Genomic DNA, 11,881 nt, shown 5'->3' on the forward strand with positions numbered 1-11,881 from the left:
GTGGATGTACCCCACATACATCGTGCGAGACCTACAGAACTTACAGACGTCTATACAGCAACTATTGTTGCTCGAGGGTCCCCACCGTCAAGATGGACGGTGGGATATAACATATACCTCATGATCAAGGCCCACAAATGGACGGTTTGCGTGGATGAAACCCATACATCTGGTGGGTCCCATGGAACTTGCTGACATCACTACATCAGCTATATAGCTGGTGTGAGGTACTCCAGCCAATCCGTCCAGCAGGTGGGTCCCACATGGGGCCCACCACACACACACATACACACACATATATATATATAATATAATATTATATATATATGGGAAAAGGTACTATGCGCTCGACCTCACGATAAGCTTCCGTGAGGTCGAGCTGTGTGGGCCCCACCGTGATGCGTGTCGACCATCAACACCGTGCATTTGATGGGTCCCCTCTAAATTATGGGATATCCCAAAAATCAGCCGTATACGAAACTCAGGTGGGCCATACCATCTAAAATCATGTGAAGACATGCTAAAAACATATAAAAGCACTTGGTGGGGCCCACCTGAGTTTTGAATGCTGCTGAAACTTGGTCTGAACCCTCATCCAAGTGGGACACACATAATGGATGGGCTGGATTTGCAAACCACGTCTCGGTGGGCCCAAAAAATGATTATGAATGTTTTAATGGTGCACGGCCCCTCCCCACTTCTGTATGTGGTGTGGCCCACACAAGTCACGAATTGACTTGATTTTTGAGACCTAGGCCCATGATGGAATGGTGCATCTGACTGATGGGGTAGATGTTCGAAACGCGTCAAGGTGGGGCCCACACAGCTCGACCTCATGGGACGGTCCCATCAGCTCGAGCGCATAGTACCTTTTCCCTATATATATATACATATGTATATATATACATATGTATAGATATACATATGTATTTATATATATATATATATATAGCTCAGCCCACTGGACGAATGGTGTAGATGTAAGGGACATGCATCATAGGTGGGTCCACACGTGTGGGACCCACTAGCTCTAGGAAAAGCTGATATTTGCGTTTTCTCTTCATCTAGGCCTGTCCAGACAGTCGGGCAGCAAGCCCATCCGCTGCACAGTCCAGTAAGATGGGGCCCGCAAGTAGATGGCATAGATATAACACATCATGGTGGGTCATACACACACACACCAGGTGGGCCACACACCTCATCATCATCATCACCATACAAAAGGAAGAGAGAGAGAGAGAGAGAGAGAGAGAGAGAGAATCGGTGTGCGATGGAGGGCTCCGCCACTATAAGCCCTCCCTTCCATGCAATACAACACGTACATCAAGTGGGTCCCAATACATGTGGGCCCATCGATAGAAATCAATGATGGAAATGCTAATGTCACCCACCTATATCACTCCTTTAGCTCCTTGAATTCATTGGCTCTTAAGCTAGCTCTTTAAGGGTGGATGATGAAGGTTGGGTGGCTATGATAGGAGATTGGGTGGTAAGGAGTGGGCCTTCTCTTGAGTTCTTCTCTCCTTAGAAATTTTTTTTTCCTCTCATGGAAGCTTGGGATGGAATGAGATGGAGAGAAAGGATGATGGGATGAAAATGATGGAAGGAATGGATGTTATAAGAAAATGACATGGAGGGTATGGGCTTGGTTGAGTTTTGGATGAGAGATGGATGGGTGGAGAGAGAGAGAGAGAGAGAGAGAGAGAGAGAGAGAGAGAGAGTTGACTTTGGATAAGGCTTGTGTAAGAGAGGGATGAGTTGTGTCGTTGACTTGTGATTGATTGATTGATGTGATGGGTTGTAAAGATTTTCTCGGAATTCGCAACGCGTGACTTTTTTCTCAAAATAAACGCGGGCCCACAACTCTTAGCATGGGTATCGCATCAGCGTGCGAGACGCGGCGTTGGAACCGCAGCGACGGCATGGTCATTAGGGTACAAGTTTCGAGTTAAGCCGATTCGGGTTGACAGGGTGCGACTCAAGGTTGCATGTAAATGTTGTGTACGCATCGCGGGTTACCAGAATTCGACAGAGAGGACCGCGGGATCCTAACGAAAAGTACGGACTATGATACGGGCCTTACACTCTGGCTCAACTCGTCGAATTTTATGTAGACTGCGCGCGGACTGCATAAACTTAGGTGGTTTTCGGACTATTCCAAGATGATACGAAAGTGGGGTTTCCTAAACTATAAATAAAAGTTCCTAGGGCCATTTTAAAACATCCTACGGCTTTTTAAAATATTCGAAAGGATTTCTAAAAGGGGTTTTAGGGTTGCAAAGGGTGTAGCAAGGGTGACATTCAAGCTTGTTTGAATCAGGTAAGTCTTTTCTCTTTGTAATTTATGCTTTCATAGTGCATTTCGGTCGCTTTGTGCCGTGGTTTTTTTCCGAAAAGGTTTTTCACGTTAAATCTTTATTTTCTCTTGTGTTTGCTTGGTGCTCTTGGATTACTATCTTAAATCCATCTCTGTGTGATTCCGCGATCCAATCCCCAACATGGATGTCACGGGAGCATTCCAGTAAGCCCTACAAAGCTTATGCCTAGCTCCCGAGGCTGCCAGTAGGCATGGTTCACTTCATGTTTTGCGCTTACCAGGTCAGTTGACGTGGCACAATTCATTGATAACCTATATAATGCCAGGAAGGTTGAATACTCACACCAATATTTAAACGAGCCGCATTTTCTAGCGTGTCTATATTTAGCTTGGCAGTGTCCCCAATCTATTTCGCCTCTAAAATTGACATTGGAACTGTACAATGGGTGGGCCCACAAGATAAAAGTTACCCAATTAAAGATGCTCATCAATGTGACTTTTTTATTTTTTGTTAGGTGGCCCATCCTTGTTTAAAATTTTAAACGATCCACCCTACATGTGTTAGGTGGAGATTGGGCAGGATACTTATTCCTCAGTTTTTCTATCACAAGCTGCCCTTGCTCCTGTGTAGAGTGCACCAACCTTACCTAAAATACCTTGCTGTACATGGATATGATGATATGGCCCACATATGAACTGTACATATCTCACGCGTGGACAACCATCCAACGACTCTAATAACAGATAGGCCGTAACTTGCTCATCAGGTGGACACCAACAGCTAGATGCCCCACCTCAAGGGTAAGAAGTTTTGATTATCAAACAGGTCACGTGTGCATGTCTAATTCGGATGATTAGTCAATTCTCCTAGCCGTCTCCATTTTCTACGAGGTTGACTTTACTCATTTGATGATGAAACCGGCCTGAAAGTTTTTGAGAGACATCAGGATATGAACTGTACCTTGATGTCACCATCTCTGAAACCATGATTCAATGAACCCAACCGTAGATCTCGGTGGGATGCGGTTTCGCTGGTTACCCTCACACCAGCCAGTTAGCTGGTGGAAAAGCTGTGACCTCGCCATCATCTATGTATTTAATCATTCGTGGACATGAGCCCAGAAATAAAGGAGATGCATAACTTAAGGAGACCACACCACCGGAAACTTCACGTAGGCCAAAGTTTTGGATCAAGCTGATATTTGTGTTTTAGCGTTATGTGATCACTTTATAAACATGTACGATGGAAAATAAACATTGCAGTGGGCCTGAAGAAGTTCTAAAATTAAGCATTTATCAATCTTAAATGTTCCAATGTTTCTTATGGTGTGGTCAAATTGAGCTTTGCATCTATCTCATTTTTTGGCTCATGTCCTTAAATGATTTACCAAAATGGATAGTCGGCCTGGATATAACACAGACAGTCCAGATGAATGAAGCTTCGGCTCAATTTTTGGAAGCAGATGGCCTCCTGTCCTGCTTTAACCATAATCCATGGAGGCCGGATTATGTGGGGCCTACTGTGATGTATGAGTTTTATCTATGCCATCCCGTTCATTTTTTTTCATATTATTTTAGGACATGAATCCAAAAATGAAATATATCCAAGGCTCAAGTGGACCACATAGTGGGAATTAAACTCCCACCATTAAAAACTTCTCTTGAGTAGTGAAAGTTTTGGATCTATTTGATATTTGTGTTTTCCCTTCAACCCGGTCTATATCACCTTATGAGTATGTTGGATCATGATGTCCTTTAAGAAGGTTTCAACGGTGAGTTTCATCATGGCCGCTGCTTCATGTGGTGCAGTCTACTTGAACATTGGACTCTGTAAATTTTGGACTCATGCCTTGATATAATTCGGAAAAAAAATAAAAATAAATAATGAATGGACGGTGTAGATAAAACACATACATTACAGAGCATTTAATGCGTCCAAACGAAGGCGGGAGGGAATCGGCTTCCCATTTTTGGCTTTTAATTGGTTCAAATAAATGTGGTAAAATGGCTCTGACTCGTCCCAATCTTGGGCTCTCGGATGGCTAACCGATTGGCGTCCCATTTGTTGGATGGGATTCCCCATGAAGGCTTACATTACTTTGTCAGTTTCGCACTATCTTCAAAGTTATTGTGACTCATAATATGACACGTGGCAATGACCATCCAAATTATGGCGGACGGGGATTGCGTACTACCCCCGCCCGTCCCTAGCTCCGAACGGGCAGTTCTGTGGGCGGGCCCACCGTAATGTATCTGTACATCCAAGCCGTCAATCCCTTTTCTCAGATTATTTTAAGGCATGAGCACAAAAATGAGGTAGATCCAACGTTCAAGTGGACCACACCAGATAATAATCTTGATTGCATTAAAATGCACAAAGCATTAAATGTCAGTTGCATTAAATGTAAGAGTCATAGGTGGTGTGGTCCATTTGACCGTTGGATATGCTTCAATTTTTTTTTGTTCCCTTAAAATAATATGAGAAAAGGAATAGATGGCTTGGATGTACAGATACATGTGAGCCCGGCCACAGAACTGCCCCTTCGGAGCTGTGGAGAATTACTGGTGGTACTTAGTTGGTAAGTAAAATAGCCAGTGGTACAAATTCAAAATGAAAAATCAGACACTTTATATTGTAACACAATTTTTTTTAAAAAAAAAAAACTGCCTAATTAGTATGAAATTTACATTTCAGTACCTTCTAGGAACGTTTTCAAACAACATCTTATCTATCGATATTACTAACACTGCATTGCCTTCCATTATACTGTTTTTAAGAGCAGGTTGGGTGGCCGTGAGATTGGCTACTTAAGTGAGCCCTACCATGATGTTTATGTCAATTCTATCCTAACCACCTGATGCATCACTTCATGTTAGACCAATGGCCCAAAAATCACCCCCATACATCATTTAGTTAGACTACATGATTGAAAATGATATACAATGCAATGGTCACCCTCCCAACCATTTCCTTAGTATGGCCCACTTGAATTATGATTGATACTAACGTTTAGTCTAAAGCCTAAATTTTTGTGTGACATTTAATGGTTGGAGTGGATTTTATATAAATTTTATATAATCATTATGATGGGCCCTGTTAAAATTAAGGGTGGACATTTTTCTCCCAACTATTTTCTTTGGTGTGGCCCACTTGAAACACAAGTCATATGATATTTTTACTCTGAGTTTAAATAAGGATTACACATCTAATAAATAGATTAGATCTTATATAAACATCATAACCCCATCCAAAATCAAGCTCGAGAATTCTCTAATTATTCATAGGGTATTTAGAAAAAGAATTTAAAAATAAAAAATAAAAAATAAAAATTGACTCATGGAACACTCCTCTTGAATTTGGCACGGCCACAATGATGTTTTGTAAGATGCACCTAGACATTAGATATTTAGTCCCATATTAGTCCCCCACATTAAAAAAGAAAATATCTGATTTGTGATTTGATTATGCCTGACTAGAGAAAATAGTTAGGATAGGTACACCTTCCATTGATTTTTTACCATGGTTTACGCAGGACATTAATGGATTTGAAGGGCCAGTATTGCTTTATACACTGTTTGCGACCATGTGGCCCACCTCAATCATATATGGATCTAAGATTTGGGTTCTTGGTCTTGCATCCTTAAAATACGTGGTGGTGGGGTGTTTGAGTCGTCAAAACAGAAGGTAGTTTAATGATAACTATATCAGCTAATAGGGTAACTTTTTGAAAAACTTTTGAAAAGAGGTATGCAATTCCATATTAGTTAAATAGTTATTTTCTTTTTTTGCTAAAATTCCCTCTTATAATTTCAGCGCAGGTTTTTTTTTTTTTAATATTATTATTATTATGCACCATGACAGTTAGGTGAGTGATTTTGACAATCTAAAATTGCTTTACCACCGTTGTATGTGTACGGTTAAAGAGATACCGTCATTTTCGTAAATGGCACAAAACTAGTTTAAGAGTCTAAGCGTTGGAAGGGTGACACAAATGGCATGGAATTAAGGCGAGTCCACTCATCAGGGGCCACACTGTCAAAGACCAATGGACATAAAATGATCCGACTTAACATGCAAATGTGGCGCACCTAATCTGTAGATTGATCTGATTAACGAACCAGGTGATCTTCATGGTGGGACCCACCCTTTTACACGGTTCCGATACTCTATACAACTGACAGACATGTTAAGTTACGATGCAGTCGGCTCTAGGTGATAATCAGTAGTTGTCGTAATAGTAAATTAGTACCTCTTACTAAAATCAAATTAAAAAAATGAAGAAGTTAGTTTTGCACCATTTAAAAATAGTAGTAACTTTTCAACTGGACGCATTCTAAAGTTGTACAGCAATCAAAACTATCAGAATCTGTGATCCAACAGTGGATCACTACAAGAAAAATGATCTTTACCGGCAGCCAAAACCACCCCTAAAAGTCCAAAAAACCGCCGGTAGAAGCATTACCGGCGGTCAGGCATGTGCCATGTTTTAGCAGTGGTCTCCCATTTTTAGCGGCGTTTTTAGCAGCCGCCGCCAACAGTCGACTTACCGGCACTTACTATACTTTAGCGGCGCTTCTGTGATAGCCGCTAAAAACTATAAAAGCACCGATAAAACTAGTAAAAGCGCCGCTAAAAACTCCACCAAGCATCGGTAAAAATTGTACAAATGCCGATAAAAACCTACAACAACCGCCGGTTAAAAGCAATAAAAAACGCCGCCAAAACTATTAAAACGCCGTTAAAGTGAAAAGAAACGTATGTAAATTTTGTTAGAAACGCCGCTAATGGTACTAAAACCGCCGGTAAAAGATGTAACAAGTGTAGCAAAAAGATTAGAGAAACGCCGCTAAAAGCTTTAGAAACGCCGGTAAATTACCGTTAATAGAAATTCCTATTGATTCTTTCCTTTCACACAAATTCCTGTTGATTCTGATTAATCCTTTCCTATAATTGCTATCCTACAATCAAATCTCTATCAATCTAACTATCAAATTTCTATATGCATAACTATCAAAAACCTATGATTGAATGACAAGAATTTGAATTACCTAATAATCTAACATTTATCAAGACAACAATTAGCACAATATCAACAAAACAATTAATGGTCTATTTAAAGTTTTCAAAACAAATTATAAAATGTCTTCCTTTTCTAGCCTTTCACATGAACTGTTTCAGTACGGTCCCCTTTTAGACTGATCATATGTCTTCCTTTCTTAGCCACATCTTCTGGCAAATGTCTACAACACCAACCTCGCTGGCCATGATCACGTGTCCATTATGTGTGATGTAGGCCCTTTTCTTGCAATGAGCCTAAATTCCTCCCTGAGAAGTTTCCCTGCAATGGGCTGAGAAGCATATAGCTGATTCGGTAAGTGGCACAACATTGAGATTATACTGCTTTGGAGCTGTAGGGTGTTGCAGAACCAAGCCATCTATTTGTTGAAGACTTGAACCTTTATAAACAATCAAGGCGTATGATAAACAAGAAAATAAAAGGACAATCAGCTTCACAAGTCACCTCTATAGTTGGGAAAGTGTCACAGTAAAAAAAAAAATTTGTCATTGTATCAATTGGAACTTTTCTTCTCTTTTCTTTCTTTTTTCATTTCCTTTTTTCTTAATGATTTGCCTTCAATTGGAACTTCAATCACATTAATAAATTGTCATTGTATCAAACTATACAGTGCTACAAGGCTTACAAGCATCACAATACAACCCCAACTCAATTGCTTGCTGGCAGGTATTGCAAATCATAAGCAACAAAGGAAACAAAAATTGGCCTTGTAAAAGAAAACCAGTAAGAAAAACACACCAAGTATGAAAATGTTTAGAAAGAAAAAGCAAACAAAAGTCGTCACCTGATATTCTTGAAGTGGATTTTGTTGCTAGTCAGGCATGTATAAGAAGCATCCAAAACCTGAAGAAATAAGAGAACTCAACAGTCATAATGTAGATGATAAATATGATTGATTCAGTTCATTCATATTCGTAAGATTCCATTAATTTACCTTAGGGCCCGTTTGGTCGGTCAGATTGGAAGGGATTGGATGGTATTAGAAGGGATTGGAAGTTAAATCCCGGGATTGGCTGGGCGTGCCAAACAGAGTCGGTAATCTGATACCAATCCCATGGATCTTAAGACAATCCACTGACAACACCATCATTACCTTTAAATCCCATCCAATCCACCCTAATCCGTTCAAATTTGCCTGGGACATGTTCGGTTCGTGGGATTGGAAGGGATGGGAAGGGATGGGAAGGTTTAATCCCCAGATTGGCCAGGCGTGCCAAATAGACTGGATATAGCAATCCAGGGATATAGCAATCCCATGGATCTCAAGACAATCCACTGACAACACCATCATTACCTAGAAATCCATGCCATCCACCCTAATACCATTCAATCCCTTCTAATCCACCCGGCCAAACAGGCCTTAGATACTCTAACAGGACCATGATAGAGGTGATAATGGACAAGATGGCTTTTTCACTCGCACAAGATAGGGTCGTGGATAGGAATTTTGGCAACCAGGAAAAAAAAAGATCCTTGAAGCAGACCATAAGAAGCTGGGACAAGATACTTCTCTTCTACCAAGTCTATCCAACAAAGAAAAATAAACAAGGAGCAGCACGCAGTTTTTAAATGCTAAGTAAATTCCTAGCATTTCAATAGCAAAAGGAAACGAACCAAAATCGCAACTTGCTATGAGAAACTAATGAAAAACAAACAAAAAACAACAATAAGGCCACTGAGTCCTAGCTTTTTTAATATAAGATGCCTTAAAATGTAACTGAAAGGAAAACAAACACAATCTAATTCTCAGGCAATATCCGACCAAAACTTAGATATAATCAATTCTGCATGGTCCTGCAACCCCATTTAGAAAAAAAATAAAATAAAATTGCAAGGAGAGATGAAATGCCAACCTTCTGCTTCTTGAGCCTTTCATTCTCTTCTTCCAGACGTGAAACCTTGTTCTCCAGCTTGTTCGTGTACGCCTGCCATAATGAGGAATAAATTCTTAGTCTTAAAAAAATAGCAAAATGGAAGTAACTGGTTTTTAAAACAAGCAACCTGATTTTCCATTTCATTTTTTAATGGGTGCATGGTTGTATGATGAAATCCATGTTTTTATGTGTGTATATGCATGCATGAATGGATGGAGTATGGATGGATGTATGGATGCTTGCACGGATGGATGTATGAGGTGTGTTTGTGAATGTGTGTATGCACGCATCATGATGGATGGATGGATCCACATTGTTCTCCATGTTTCCCTGAGTCAATGATATGTGCTTTTAGGCCCCATTAAGGGAAAATTTATTATTCCTAAATATGCAAACATGCATCTTTTTCACTATTATTTGATTATTAAATAGGCAAACATGTGTTTTTTAGCATCAACTAATATATCATTGAAAAATTCCATTATTTTTCCTATGTTTTTCTAAGGTTTCCTTGAGACAGCGTTACATGCTTCTAGACTCATTAAAGAGAAACTTATTATGTATGCGTCTTCTTTTGCAATTATTTGATTCCTAAATATGCAAATATGTGTATTTTAGTATTCCCTGAAGTTTCATTAAGAAACTCCACAATTTCCTCGTGTTTCTCCAATATTTCCCTTAGTTAGCAATACATTTCCTGGCATTAACGATGATATCAGCGACATCGATACATGTTTCTATATCCCTAGCTAGTGATACGTATAACAATACTGATACATGGTGCAAAAATAATTGTCTGACTGGCAAAATCTAGGCTTGTTTTTTGAAAGGTCAAAAGATATTAGTACCTAGATGCATGGTGCAAAAACAATTGTCTGACTGACACTTATTTGATTTGATGCACTAGGGCTGATGATATATTTTTTCAACTCAAAATGGCTAGAAAAGATCAGGTGCCAAATTACCTTGTTGGACCGTGCATGTGCAACAGAAAACTGAGATTGGTCGTTGATGATAGGGAATGAAGAATTGCCAATGCAATCCTTGTTCTAAGACAAATAAGAAACTTAAGTATCATGCAGTCCATGCAGATTCACAAACTGTTAAAAGAAAGCTAGTTATTGGCTAGTGTTAGGACTTACTCTTTCATACACATATAAGTTTCCATCGGCATGAGCAACGACAAAAGTGCCTTCACTTTCAGGAACCCATGCGATGCTGGTGCATCGGCTGTGGAAAATAATATTTGCAGCTTTAGGCTAACAAGCACATGAGATCTTCTACAGGAACAAACAAGCATCAAGTCATCTAAGAAATTGCATATAATAAACAGAACCAACAAGGGATGTGACCATTAACATGTTGAAAGAAGTTATAACCTAATACAATATTATAATGCTTGCAATCTGCTTTTCCTTACCCAGCTATGGCAAGAAGACATTTATCTTTTAATAACCAAAAGAAGATTCAGCTTTCATTAAAAAAAAAATAAAAAATAAAAAATCTCTTCTTTTTCTTTTCCTTTCTTTCTTTCCTTTTCCTTTTTTTCCCCCCATATTTTAAAGATAACCAAAGCTTTATAAAGAGAGAGAAAAGGGTGAGAACAAAACAACATTAAGGGAGAGACAACAAGGAATCCACGGTGAGTGACCTTCTCACCGCTTCCTCTTTCGCACGAGTATCAGCAACCTTTTTTGTATCCATTTGAAAATTATTTCTACAACTACTCCTTGAATGCAGCAGCAACTCACAATAAGATCAATTAAGCATTGAGATGAAGATGTGCAATGCACACACACGCACATGTGGGCATCCATTGTCATCAAATTTCCCCTTCATAGAGAAGGGTTGTATTATTTTTGTGAGGACGTACACTTTAGATGTAAGCAGTTACTGTTCAAGCATGTCAATACTAATAATGTGAGCTTTTTCTGATGGAAAAACATGTTGAAGGGTCTTTTCCTACTTTTTGTTGATGAAGAAGAAATTGTTGATGAAGAAGATGTGTGTGGGCGTGCTTTGGGCTTCTATTGACAAAGAGGATCTGCGAGGGTCTGCTCTGAAATGTCAATGAAGAAAAAGTGGGTTCAGCTCCTAATTTTTGTTGATGATGAATACATTCATGGGCTTCGCCTCCAATTCATGCTGATGAAGAAACCATGTGGTGTCCACCCTACAGTTGTGATAAGGAAAAAGTTTGTGCATTCTCCTAGTTCCTGTTGATGAAGCAGAGGTGTAGGTTCCACCCCCAACTATTGTTGATGAGAAAATGTGTGAAGGTCTACCCTTTTTTCTTTTTTTTCTTTTCATTTTTATTTGTTGTAGTGGTAGAGATGATGGAACCCCCAAAATTTTATTTTATTTTTTCATATCAATCTATGAGATCTTTGAAAGTATCATTGTGGTCGTTATCTTGAAAGTATCCATCCTCTTTCAATTTTCTGATGGGTTGACCTTTCATGCTCTTTTCTTTTATTTTGTAGTTAATGCCTTTGTAAAAAGACCAAGGTATTATGTAATGGTAGCAATTGTTCATAGACCACGAACAAGATAATCAACATGCATGTTAACAAATCATACTTTTATGGCATGCAAAAGAAGCAAGGTTGGAG

At 39.4% G+C, this 11,881-nt stretch overlaps 1 long non-coding RNA gene across 1 annotated transcript; it reads right to left on the minus strand.

Annotated features, from left to right (window-relative positions):
- Positions 1-7,345: 7,345 nt before the first annotated feature.
- On the minus strand, positions 7,346-9,323 carry LOC131229367 (uncharacterized). Its single transcript, XR_009163294.1, has 3 exons — positions 9,249-9,323; positions 8,180-8,238; positions 7,346-7,774 (listed from the first exon to the last, which is right to left on the minus strand). It is a non-coding gene; the product is annotated as an uncharacterized LOC131229367 (long non-coding RNA).
- Positions 9,324-11,881: the final 2,558 nt, after the last annotated feature.

Source organism: Magnolia sinica, chromosome 2 (genome assembly GCF_029962835.1).
Source record: "Magnolia sinica isolate HGM2019 chromosome 2, MsV1, whole genome shotgun sequence".
NCBI lineage: Eukaryota > Viridiplantae > Streptophyta > Magnoliopsida > Magnoliales > Magnoliaceae > Magnolia > Magnolia sinica.